Source organism: Muscardinus avellanarius (assembly GCF_963383645.1).
Source record: "Muscardinus avellanarius genome assembly, chromosome: X".
NCBI lineage: Eukaryota > Metazoa > Chordata > Mammalia > Rodentia > Gliridae > Muscardinus > Muscardinus avellanarius.
In genome coordinates, this window is record NC_137792.1 from 63,715,919 (window position 1) to 63,730,108 (window position 14,190).

A 14,190-nucleotide genomic window follows, 5' to 3' on the forward strand; every position below is an offset into this window, starting at 1 on the left:
TTTAAGGTATGCATCTCAGGGGGAGGGGTTTACTCATGGGAACACATGATTCTCATAAGGGTTTCTCCCCCCCTGCCTGCGCAGAGGTCATATGAGTGCGGGACCCGACTTATCATCCTGGCCTTTTGGTGATAATGGGTGAAGATTCGACCCTCGACCTACTTCAAGCTCTCAAGGGGCATCATTAAGGGGCACCTTGGCCAGGAGAGGTTGGGTCTGCCAGAAGTGGGCAGGTGGAAGTGTGGCTGCAGCGAGAGTTGGAGGTTACCCTGGACAGCTTAGTGATGTGCGTTTGAGGAGACTTGAACAGGCAAGGGTTTATTAAAGAAAAAACAAATCATGAGAGCGAGTCCTGGGAAAGGTAGGAGCCCATCAGCTATTGGCCCTTGCCCAGAAGGGAAGGAGCCCGGCAGCTGCTGGCCCTTGGAACCCTTCAAAATATGAGGTACATTGTCACTAGATTTATTAATACGATAGCAGTCTTTTCCCTGAGGAAGACATACACCTCCCCTTTAGCAGTTTTTCATTACACCAGAGACATTAATAGTATTTTCCTGAGAGAAACACACACCACTCTTTTCAGCAGTGAGTGGGTTTGGGTTCATCTGGTCAAATGAAAACATGCCATTGAATCGGGAGCATCAGTAGCTGATTTTCAGAGGTTTAATACTTATGGCAGTTTGGCATCTGAAGAGAGAGAACACTGTAGTATGTAAATAAGTGGACCTGCTAAAATAAAGACATCAAAGAGAATTATGCTGAGAACAAACAAAGCTTGGTAGGCCCCAACACTGTACAAGAGAATTTGTCATGGAAATGTTATAACGGAGCCCTTTTAGATATGGCCTAAGCCTCAGGCAGAGCAATTTATCCTGTAGAGAAGGGCCTGTAGTGCATGGGCAGGAGAACTTGCCGTCAATCCCCTGGACCAAGATTTGGGAAGGGAAACTAGGTCCTGAAAGGATGGAAAGATTGATCAGGCCAACAAAAAGGAGACTGGCTTACCCTGTACCTGTAGAATTATCCTGGGCCAGCAAGGAGGATGGAGGAAGGAGGATGAGGGATCCAGGAGCTGTCAGTCCTCAGCCAGGCCAAACAGGGCCAACAACACATCCTGGCCTGGAAGGGTTGTCCCCCTGTGTTGAGGTACCTGGGGCTCACCACCTTTCAAAGGGCACTTGCCATTCTAGTGGCTATTCAATCCACAACTGAAACAGTCTCCTGGAGGTGGTTGTCTTTGTTGTCGTTCTCCCCTAAGTGCTTGTTGCCCCGAGGGCTGCCCTCCCTCAGCTGGCCTTAGGACTGCTACCAGGGCTTGTGACTGTAGATCCGCCATCTGGAGAAGTGGGAGTGTACGCTTCGCTTCTGCCTGTTCCTCTCTTGAATTAAAACCTTTAAATGCCATGTTCACCAAATCTTGGATAGGAGTTTGAGGACCATTCTCAGCCTTTCTTAATTTTTTTTCCAAATAACAGGGGCTGATTGCCCAATACAGTGGCTGGCAAATACAACCAAGCCTGCCTGAGAAGATGGATCTAGGTGTGTATAGAGGGTAAAAGCCTCTTGTAGCCAATTAAGAAAAACTGCTGGGTTTTCATTTGGACCCTGGGTAATTTCCCTAAGCTTATCATAATTAACTGCCTTATGGGAGGCATCTCACATACCATTAAGAAAGCATTGCATCATATAATTTTTCATTTCAATTCCTTCCTTGCCATTATAATTTCAGTAGGGATCCTCGGAGGGAACTGCAGCTATACCAATAGGAAGCAGTGGATTGGTTAGGTGAGCATGATCAGCATGTTCCCTAGCCACCTTCAGAATGCGATCACATTTATCTAGAGTTTAAGAAGAGGTTAGAATGACATGAAGATCCTGCCAAATTAAATCATATGCTTGTACAATATGTTGGAATTCCTTGATAAATCCGGAGGGATTGGTGGAAAAAGAGCCCAGTCTCTTTTCAAGTTGAATAAGGTCAGTAAGGGAAAAGAAAATTTGGGCATGAACTACATTTTATGTACCAGCCACTTCACGAAGTGGGGCCAAGAGAGAAGGAGATTGGGCCTGTAACTCAGCTGGGTCAGACTCCGGCATCCCTGTGTCTTCGCAAAATGGCTTTCATGAGTCAGCAGAATTGCAGGCCTATGACCCAGAAAGACCACCAGGTGGTGCCTGTGAGTTCCCACATGGTGATCAAGATGGCAGCTGTGGCTGGCGGAAATCTCCAGCTGGCATGACTCTGGCAGTAGAGCTGGTAAGAGAGGAAACCTAGGAATGCATGTATAGAACCTCTGATCATTTTGCAGATCATTTGCAAAAATTACTGAGAACAGTCAACATCCTAAGATCTAGCATTCCTATCTCAGGCCATCAAAAACTATTACCTAAATCATATGTTGACCAGACCTCAGTGCAGAGAAAAACAAACTCCTCGGGGGACCATTCCCCAGATAAACCCAGAGTCTGGAGATTAACCAGAACATGGCCTAGTGCAGACTGGGAGTCAATCTATGATGGCTGACTTCTCCCTATAACTGGTAAGTGGGCAAGGATAAAATCAGGGATTTGGCATCCCAAGATTCTGCCTAATGTCTGGAAACAGTGTGGTTGTGTTAGAGAAGGATGTCTCCGTTCCCTTTACACACTTAGATTGGCCTAGCCAATCACAGAGAACATGGAGACCAAATGTTTGGATTTATCTAACAGCTGAAAGCCCAAGTCTGGAAAAAGGCTAAAAGCCGGAACCCGCTTACTCACTGAAGGGAAAGCTTATTGCAGTGTAAGCACTGAGAGGCTGCATCATGTGGAGGCTGCAGCCAGGAGCACGTGGTGGAGTTGATCAGAATCAAGATGGCCATGAGGGTGTGGCCAGGAGGTATTCAATATGGCTGCTGCTTCCAGGATTGGCTGGGAGACAAGTAGGAGGAGTTCAATATGGCTGCCAGCTCCCAGGATTGGCTGGGAGTCAGGTAGGAGGAGTCCAAGATGGCCGCCCCCATAGCAAGCACGTGGCTGGCTAAAACAGAAGTCCAATTTGGCTGCCCCCAGAGTGAGCACATGGCTGGGTAAAATAGGTGCCAGTTGAATGGCGTGGTTAGGTTCATGCGACAGGCACTGGGCACACTCTGATCTTGGGACACATGGTATTTGCCCCCCAAGGATCTGACCAGATGGGTGAGAGGGCCAGAGTACTTGCTGGGGTCCAGGTAGTGCATAGAATTTGGACTAAAGCAGAGCAGGAAGCCGGCACGGGGAGCGCCGAAAGCTGGGTGCGCAGAGCCAGTAGAAAGTGCTGAAATTCGGGCGATTATAATGCTGATTCCAGAAGAGCAGGATGGAGCAGGGACGGGAAGGTGGGGGCAAAGGGCCACTGAAACCAGAGCTGGGTGGGCAGTTGCGAGTCCCAAAGTCAGATATGGGCGTACGTATACAGGGCGGGAAGCGGAGCTGCTGTACATGGGGCCAGAAAGACTTCCTCTGTGTCCGGGTGGCTGGAGGCAGGCAGCGGGTCATGGGTGGCGGGCCACGGGCTTAGCTGAGCAGATCAGAGGACCCAAATCGACCCTGTTTTGGCACCATTTTGTAAGATGTAAAGTGACCAAGATTCTGGGCACAGCACAAAAGCATGGGAGAGATACAATATGCATGATATCAGCCTTTATTGGTACGGCACCTCCCGGGGATGGAAATGACCAGCTCATCTAAAGCTAGGAGAGGCGGGCCCTTTTTTTAAGGTATGCATCTTGGGGGGAGGGGTTTACTCATGGGAACACATGATTCTCATAAGGGTTTCTTCCCCCCTGCCTGCGCAGAGGTCACGTGATTGTGGGACCTGACTTATCACTACTTATAGTTTGGTTTGAGATGAAAACTTAGTTTTAAGGGTAATGGTCATCGTCTAATGCATATTTTATTTTATTTTAAAAAATAAAAAAATATTTTCTTCCATATTTCAATTTATTTATAACTGGAACATATTGAAAATGGTTTACATTTAGATTGTGCTTCGTGCACTCTCCACCACAATTTCCCTTCCCCCCTCCAAATAAAAAGTGTCCATGTTAACCATGTTTTATTTATACTATTACACATATTCGTATGAAGCTCTTCCTTTGAACAACCTCAGAATTTTTCCTCTCCTATCCTTACATTCTAGCTTTGCTGAGATTTCACCTCTGTAATCTGGAGTCCTTATGGTATTACCACTACTCCATATCTTTGGCATATTAGAGAAAACATATGTCCCTTCTTTTTCTGTGCTTGATTAATCTCACTTAACATAATCTTCTCCAGTTCCTTCCATCTTCTTGCAAATGTTATTATTTTATTCTTCTTTATAGCTGAATAGTATTCCTTTGTGTGTATTTCCCATAATTTTGAAATCCATTCATCTCTTGATGGAGATCTAGTTTGGATCCATATTTTGATTATTACAAACAGTACTGCTATGAACATGGGTATACATATGTTAATGTAGTTCTCTGATTTCAACCACTTTGGAAAGATACCCAGGAATGGTATAGCCAGATCAAATGGTGGATCTATTTTCAGTTTTCTAAGGAATCTCCATACTGATCTGCATATTGGCTGAACTACTCTGCACTCCCACCAACAGTGTAAAAGAGTTCCTCTTTCCCCACATTCTCACCAGCATTTGTTGTTGTTTTATTTCTTTATGCTTGCCAATCTGATTGGGGTTTGATTTGCATCTCTCTGATGGCTAGTGATATTGAACATCTTTTCATGTATCTATTGGCCATTTGTTTTTCTCCTTTTCTAAACTGTCTATTCATTTAAGTGGCCCATGTTTTGATTGGGTTTTTTGTTTTGCTTGTGTAGAGTCTTTGAGCTCTTTGTATATTCTGTATATTAGCCCATTCTATAGCTTTCCTCTTTAGGTTCTTGATGGTTTCCTTTGATGAAAAGAAACGTTTTAGTTTGTTGAAATCCCACTTCTTAATTATTGGTTTAATTTCCTGTGCCTTGTAAGTCTTATTGAGAAAGTTACTGCTGTGCCTATATGTTGGAGTGTTGATCCTATGCCTTTCCCTAATAACTTCACAGTCTCTGGTCTTATTTCTAAGTCTTTAATCCCTCTTGAGTTGATTCCTGTGCATGGTGAGAAGTAAGGATTCAGTTCCAACTTTCTACAAATGGATAGCCAGTTTGCCCAGCACCATTTGTTGAAAAGGCTGTGTTTTCTCCAGCATATAAATTTGGCCCCTTTGTCAAAGATCAGTTGACTATAGTTGTCAAAGATCAATTGACTATAGATGTGTAGGTTTGTTTCTGTATCATCTATTCTGTTCCACTGGTCATTCTGCCTATTGTGCTAATACCATGCTGTTTTTTACTACTATTGCTCTATAGTATAATTTGAAGTCGGGGATTGTGATGCCTCCTGTCTGGTTCTTGTTGCTGAGAATTGCTTTAGCTATTCTGGGTTTTTTTCTTTTTCCATACAAAATTCATAACTGATTTTCCAAGCTATGAGAAATGATGTTGATATTTTAATGGGAATTGCATTGAATCTATAGATCACTTTTGGCAGAATGGCCATTTTGATGATATTTATTCTTCCTATGCATGAGCAAGGGAGATCTTTCCATCTTCCAAGATCTTCTTCAATTCCTTTATTTAATGCTTTTTAGTTTTATCTGTAGAAGTCTTTTACATCTTTGGTTAGGTTTATTCCTATGTATTTTATTTGTTTAGAGGTTATAGTAAATGGAATAGTTTTCTTTATTTCTTTCATTGTGGATTCATTGCAGGCATAAAGAAAAGCAACTGATTTCTTTAGGTTGATTTTTTAACCTGCAACTTTGCTGAACTGGTTAATCAGCTCCAAAAGTCTTTTGGTATAGTTTATTGGATCTTCTAGATAAAGAATCATATTATCTACAAATAAGGATAGATTTAGCTGCTCTCTTCCTATTCGAATTCCTTTGATTTCTTTCTCTTGTCTTATTGCTGTGGCAGGAGTCTCAAGGACTCTATTGAAAAGGAGTGGTGATAACGGGCATCCTTGTCTTGTACCTGATTTTTAAAGGGAATTTTTGCAGTTTTTCTCCATTCATTATGATGTTGGCTTTGAATTGTATATAGCCTTAATGATGTTGAAATATGTTCCTTCTATTCCAATTTTCTGCAGTGTTTTTAACATAAATGGGTGTTGGATTTTGTCAAATGCTTTTTCAGCATCTATTGATATGATCATGTGTTTTTTGTTCTTAATTCTATTTATGTGGTGAATAACATGTATTGATTTGTGAATGTTGAACCAGTCTTGCTTTTCTGGGATGAAACTAACTTGGTCATGATGTACAATTCTATTGGTATGATTTTGAATGTGTATAGCTAGTATTTTGGTTAGAATTTTTGCATCTGTGTTCATTAAGGATATTAGTTTCTTATTTTCCTTTCCTGAAGTACCTTTATTTTGTTTGGGGATTATTGTGATACTGGCCTCATAGAAGGAATTAGGGAGAATTCCATCTCTTTCAATTTCCCAGAACAAGTTGTGAAGTATTGGTATTAGTTCTTCACTGAAGGTTTTTGTAGAATTCAACTGGAAACCCATCAGGGCCTGGGATTTTCTTTGTTGGCAGAATTTTGATTGCTGTTTCTCTTTCTTTTTTTGCTATTTGTTGGTTTAGGCTTGCTATGTCCTCTTGGTTCAGTTTATGTAGGTTATATGTGCTTAGAAATCTATTGATTTCTACCATATTTTCCAGTAGGTTGGAGTATAATTTCTCAAAATAATTTCTGATAATTATTTGAATTTCCCCTCTGTCTTTTGTGATGTTTCCTTTTTCATTTCTGATTTTAATAATTTGAGTTGGTTCTCTTTTTCTGTTGATTAGGTTGGCCAGTTGTTTTTCAATCATATTAATCTTCTCAAAATCAACTTTTTGTTTTGTTGATTCTTTGAATTGTTTTTGTTGTTGTTGTTGTTGTTGTTGTTCCCTATTTTATTTATTTCTGCTCTGATTTTAATAATTTCCTGCCTTGTGCTGGTTTTGGAATTAGATTGTTGCAGTCTATCTAGGTCCTTGAGTTGTGTAATTAGGTTGTTTGCTTGATGACTTTCTGTTCTTCTTATGTGGGCACTTAATGCTATGAACTTTCCTCTCAATACTGCCTTCAAAGTGTCCCATATATTTTGGTAAGTTGTTTCTCTATTCTCATTTAATTCCAGAAATTGCTTTATTTCTCCCCTAATTTGTGATTTACCCACTTATCATTCAATAGTGTGTTATTCAATCTCCATGTATTTGAATAGTTTATTTTGGGTTTCCAGTTGTTGATTTCTACTTTCATTCTATTATGGTCTGAAAAGATGCAGGGAATTATAGTGCATCTTTTGAATTTGCTGGTCCTTGCTTTGTGTCTCTGAATGTGATCTACTTTTGAAGAAGGTGCCATAGGCTGCTTGGAAGAATGTATATTCTGTTGTTCCTGGTTGAAATATTTTGTATATGTCTATTATGTCCATTTGGTTTATAATTTTCATTAGTTCTGAAGAGTCTTTATTCACTTTTGCCTTAAAAGTTTATCCAGTGGTGTGAGAGGTGTATTGAAGTCTCCCACTATTATTGTATTTGGGTCAATTTGAGATCTGATGTCCAAGAGGGTTTGTTTTACAAATGTGGCTGCACCCACATTTGGGGCATAAACATTTACTATCATTATATCATCTTGGTGGATTTCTTATTTTAATAAAAGGAAGTGGCCTCCTTTGTCTCTTCAGATGTGTTTTAGCTTAAAGTCTGTTTTGTTGGATATCAGTGTTGCTACTCCTATCCGTTTTTGGTCCCCATTGCCATAATATATCTTTTTCCATCCTTTCACTTTCAGTCTGTAAATATCTTTTGCTGTAATGTGAGTTTCTTGCAAACAGCATATATTTGGATTATATTTTATAATCCACATTGCCAGTCTGTGTCTTTTGATTGGAGAGTTAAGTACTTTGACTTTCAGTGTTATTATTGATATATGTTGTTTGTTTCCTGTCATTTTGTGTTCTATCTTCTGCTGGATATAGTATTATTTATTATTATTATTATTATTATTATTATTATTATTATTATTATTATTATTTCTTCTGCATATTAGGGAGATCATCCATTTTTTTCTTTTGAATCACTTTTCCAATCCATTATTCCCTCTGTATCCTCACTATTATGACTCTGCTTAAGCCTGATAGCCTATCTCTGACACTACTAAACATGTCTGCTGAATGTTATTCAACAAAAATATATTCAGATTCCTGAGCATGATATATAAAACTTCAGATATGTCGCAGTACCTTTGTCCATTTTTTCTTTTAACATTTCTCTTATATAAAATATTATTCTCAACCTTTACTCTCAGAGAGACTCCTGAAGTTTAAGCATCCTCCTTTCCTTGAGCACTCTGTGGACATATCTACATTTCTAAGTCTATTGTAATACTACACACAATAGTTAATTTATAAAATAACCTTAATATTGATTAAATAATAACCAAGTATAATATTGTGCATAAATATACATATAATTTTGCTTTTTTAACTATATTTTATTTTATTATTTTTATTGGTGTGTATAGTCTCACATCCTAATGTGGATCATGTTGACAATGGTATATACTCACACAATATAAACTATAATTTTTATGATACATTATAAATATACATCATAGTGAGGTTCAAAGTGATACAAGCATACATGTACACCATACTTGGAGTTTTTCTCTATAGATTCAACTCTGTTTTCCTGCCCCATTCATGTTTGTAGTATTGACAGTGATATTTTCATGCATGGACATAACATCATTTAATGTTATGTCATTTAAACTATTTCCTATGTTAATACTCCTTTCTTCCTTTCTTACCTCTCCCCTTCTATTTCCTTTACTATTATACTGATCTTTCTCCTCATTTATGTGACATCTTTTTGTTTCCTATTTTCTCAATAGCTTCCACATATGAAATAAAATATACCATCCTTTATTTTTACAAAGTATTCCCTGATCTCCCGATTTTGAACTGGCCACTTGCTATATTGCCTATGTATTTCTTTATACTTACACTATTAATGACCACACTAAATACCATTTATTTAATTAAAAGATCTCTGTCCCCAGAGAACTGTGAGCAGCTTGAAGGCGGGGTGTACCTTTTTTGTGATCTTGTTAGCTCATTAGACTCTTTGTTCTTTTCTATGCGAATAGAAACTTCAAGACAATTTCAAATAAAACAAATGAGTATATCATTCAGTTGTGCAAATAAGGAACCTGGGAGGTCTAGTGACTAAACATTCTCCAAAAAAAAAAGATTTTTGGATTCTATAAGGTCTCCAAAGGTGACAGAATTTCTGAGGGGGTAAGCCATGGTATTTATGTTCTCATTTTCCAGAATAGATGTGCCTTATTCTGCTGAAGATGTAGATTTTAGTATTATAATCAGGGTGGGCTGAATGTGCATCATATTTCAGAAGTGGTGCTATAATGTTTATGCTCTGTGTTCTGGTTTCAACTAGTGATCAGGGTCTTCCATTTTAGTGTTCTGTTGAATGTATATATGTTAGGCTAAACAAGCTAAACTTACTTCAGGAGGTTAGTGAAGTGGAAATTATCAGATTACAAGAAGTAGTAAGTGTGATGACTTTAGACTATTTGTGATTCCTACATCCTTTCAGTTTGTTCACCTAAAGCCCAGTCATGTATGTTAGTTAACCATTAGTAATGTGTGCTGCATTTAAATACAAAAGCATAACACATAATTTCTATTAAAATATGAGCTGATCTTTGAAAAATCAACAAAAATATTTACACCAACTACTGAAATTCTCATTCACAATTTTCATTTATTTTTCATCTTTATTCTCACTTCCATTTTCTAAATTAAATTTTCTTTATCCACATTTGACTTATGAAATAACCTTGATACTAATATCCTCGATCCACTTTCTTTCCTCCTCTCCCAATTTACCTTCTATGCTTATAGGGTTGATTGTATCAAAACAATTTGTTGATCATGTCAGTCTCAGCTTTAAAATGCTTAGCAGTGCCTCATTAGTGTTAAATAGTTGATAAAGTTCAATCTTAGCTTCATATGCAAGTCTTGCAAAAATGTTGCCACTACTTATATTTTGTAATCTATCATAATTCCCCAAATATACAGAAGAGTACCCTTTAATGACTAAGTAGTATCCTTAGAGGTCTTTTCTTGGAACATATGTCACCATTATCTGCTCCAAGTAAAGGCTTATTTCCAGTTCCTGTCTCTCACTTTTAAAATTATCTCTATTCACCTCATTTCACTAAAAAAAATAATGAATCATTTCCATACTTTATACACACAGATATTATAACTGTATTGCATTGTTCAGCATTTGTTTATGTATTTATCTTTCTCAATGGACTATAATCAACTTCTGAATAAGAGCTGTGGTTATTCAATTTTTGTTTTACACATCCAAGATTGGTGTTTAAAGCATAATTGAAAATAAAGCACAGTTTGAAATGAGTTTGTTACATATGGATCTGGAATGTCCCTGAAAGGCACATCTGATGAAGGCTTGGTCTCCAATGCCACAAAGTGCAGAGGTGGGATTTTGGGGAAGTGATTGGATCATGAAAACTCTGACTTCATCAGTGGATTAATTCAAATATAAATTTATATTTGATTGCATTATTTGTAGGTGGAGACTAATAAGTATGTGGTCTAGTTGTAGGACATAGGGCACTAGAAGTAAGACTTGAAATCAATATATCCTAAAATTTGGATAAGATAAATGCAATAAATAAAATTGTATTCCTTGATTAATTCAACCAATATTCACCAACCAATTACCATATAATATCTACTTATGTGCTACTGCATGAAAAAAAACTATATTGGCCTCTGAACTTTCAGAATTTATAGACTCATAGAAAAAACAATTTCAAATATAATTTATGAAAATGTTTATGAGGAAGTATTTTTATGAGGAAGTAATCCAAGGTTTTATTAATACAATGAACATCTTTGAATATTAGTCTCTTAATATAAAAATGTAAACAATATTTTCAAAATAATAATATAGAATTCTACTTATAATAGTCCCTTCTATCTTTGTTTGATATTCACAAATAACTTTGAATTATTAGTACAATTATTTGTTTCACAAAACTTTGTGGAATGTGTACTATAAACCAGGTTGTTTTTTAAGCATAGAGAACATAACGGCCTACCATATTAATTAAATAAACATACAAATGTGATAAGTACTATGAATAAGACAGCCCCTTCCTCACAGAATATTTAGTTTTAAATAAAAGATAAAATCAAAAAGGAAATCGCAAACACTAAGAAAACTTAATGTTGACTGTTTTAATAATGAAAGGCTTAAAATATCTTCCTAATAACTTTTTTCTTTTATTAATTAACATAAGCTCTGAATGATTTCTCAGAAATCCTATATGCTTTAAAATTTCTTTCACAATAAAAGTCCCATTTTATTTACTTAAAAACATATGTAGCTATTTGATAGAAATTTTTCTCAGATTAAAAATTTTCTCAGATTAAATTATGGTACAAGAAAATCAAATATTTTTCAAGATAATTTAATTTTAAAATGATTAATTTATACTTTCAAAACATTACTACATTTAATGTAATTGAAGATATGGCTAGTATGGATGTGTGTGTGTGTGTGTGTGTGTGTGTGTGTGTGTGTGTGTGTGTGTAATATTTTCTCAACATTTATTTCAGGGTATCTAAATTACACTCAGAAATTCATATCTACCATCATAGTCTTGTACAATCAGAATTTGTGTTCAGAACAATGACCTTGAAATATTGTAATATCTACAAAGAAAAATGCAACTGCAATCAATAAGCACTACTAAACCATTTTGTAGTTTTTTTAACAACAATGACTGAAATACTATTAAATTTTAAAGTAACTCAGTTAATGACTATAGCAAAAAAAAAAAAAAAAGCTAAATGACTGACTCCCCAAAGCAGCCTAGATATTTGAGGCTTAGTGGGACATTAATATAAATGTAAGACAATTATTTTCATAATCTATTTACTTATTTTAAAACCCCCAGAAAAATGTTTTTTCATTAGCTCTTAAAAAGATTTCTTTGAATTTTATCCCATTTCAAGTTGCTCTTATCTAAATTGTCTTTACTAATATTGTTATCTTAAGTGGTACTATTTTGTGCCAAGCATTTTCTTTCCTTTGCATGTGCCACATACTGTTATTTATTTCAAATGTATAACACTCCATATTATCTCAGAATAATTTGAAATTAACAATTAAAACTACTGGTATTACTTAATAAGAAACAGAATCCATCATATTTTAGTATTTTAAAAATAAATGTAGGATGAGTAAGTCCCCTAGATATTAAAAATAAGTGTTCAATAAGTTAACAGCTTAAATATCTCATATTTTATCAGCAAATCTGATCAACTATTATTTGCCAAGGAGATACTTGGTTATAGAATTAGCATCAATAGCAGTTACTATAGAGATAGTGTATTCTGTTCTCTTCTTTGAGCTTACATAGTAGAGCTAAAGTTTGTTTTGGCATTTATTATTGTTTTTGCTTTACTCTCAATGGAAAAAAAATTGGGTAAAAATGTATGGAAATCAATTGAGTAATTTATTTTTGACATCCTGTAATTTATTTTGGTCCTGCATAAAGAAATTTGTGGCTTTGTATCTGATACTTCTGCTTGAGCATTCTCTCTCTCTCTCTCTCTCTCTCTCTCTCTCTCTCTCTCTCTCTGTATTAGGGATTGTATGTAGAGGTAATTTACTCTGAGCTATACTTCCAGCCCTAATCATTTCTTTATTTTGAAATAAGGTCTAGTTAAATTGTTGAAACTAACCTCAAACCTAAAATACTTCTGTGTCAGTCTTCTAAATACTAGGATTACAGGTATAAGCCACCATACCTGGTTGAGCATCTACTGATAATATTTAGTAATGATGACATAATTGGGATATTATTAGTGCCAACACTTAAGTTTTTGATTGACTTAACTTACATAATCAAAAGTATTTGAATGTTTTATATAGTTCATTATATCACTTTTTAGTTTCTGCAGGTCTAACATATGAACAAAACTGTTCTATGTTAAACAAAACATTTTTTCAAATTATTTTATATATGTCTATTATTTCGATATAGTTAATCTAATAATTAAAATTAATTTAATAGTCTACTTTTTGAATCTCTATTTTCTAAAATGTAGAACAGAACATAAGGAACTGGAAAAGGTAATAAAAATGTTAATATAATTTTATTCTAAGCATATTTATATTATATGATATTTTGTCTGAATTGTTAACACTGGAATTAACATTTTAACTCTTTGATTTTTATGTGCACACTTATACCTAATTCTAAAAGTCTTCACTGCTTATTCTTTGAAAATTATTACAGATGAAGCAGTGATTAAATAAACCTCTGTCCTGTCTTCAAGAAGCACATAAAAGGAGCATCATACAATAAATTTAAATAAATCTGGAGTTTGAATTTATATTCAAGAATTTATTTCATGACAGGCATTGAGTAATTTATATCTAAGAGAAGCCTGGGTGCTTCTTTGTAAAATAAAAATATTTCCTACTTCAAAGAATTTTTGTGAAAATTACATTACAAATATGAAGAAGTCACTCTTCTGCACATTTTCTGCTATTGCTTCTGCTGTATGGTTCATATGATGATGATGATGATGATGATGATGATGATGATGATGATGATGATGGAAATATAAAAACAGAAGTATAAAATGAGTAAAAATGAGACATGAATGGAGGTAATCTTTTACAGGAGGAAGTTTATCAAAATTGTGTGGAATTCTAATTTTTATTTTTTTGCAGTACCAGAGATGGAACTCAGTGGCATTCTACCTCCAAGCTACACCCCCAGCCCTACTTTTTATTCTTTATTTTGAAACAGGGTCTCACTGAGTTTCAGAGGGCATCACTAAGTAGCTGAGGCTGTCCATGAACCGTGATCCTCCTGTCTCAGCCTCCGAATGCTGGGATTAAAAGTGTGCCACCACACCTGGATCAGAATTCTAATTTTTGAACATGGTAAGAATGGACATCACTGATTTAAAGAACAGTGGCAAAAATGCAAAGCTCAGTGGTTTAAATTTTGCTCATAAATTCAATGCAAATTCCATCATTATAAAAATCA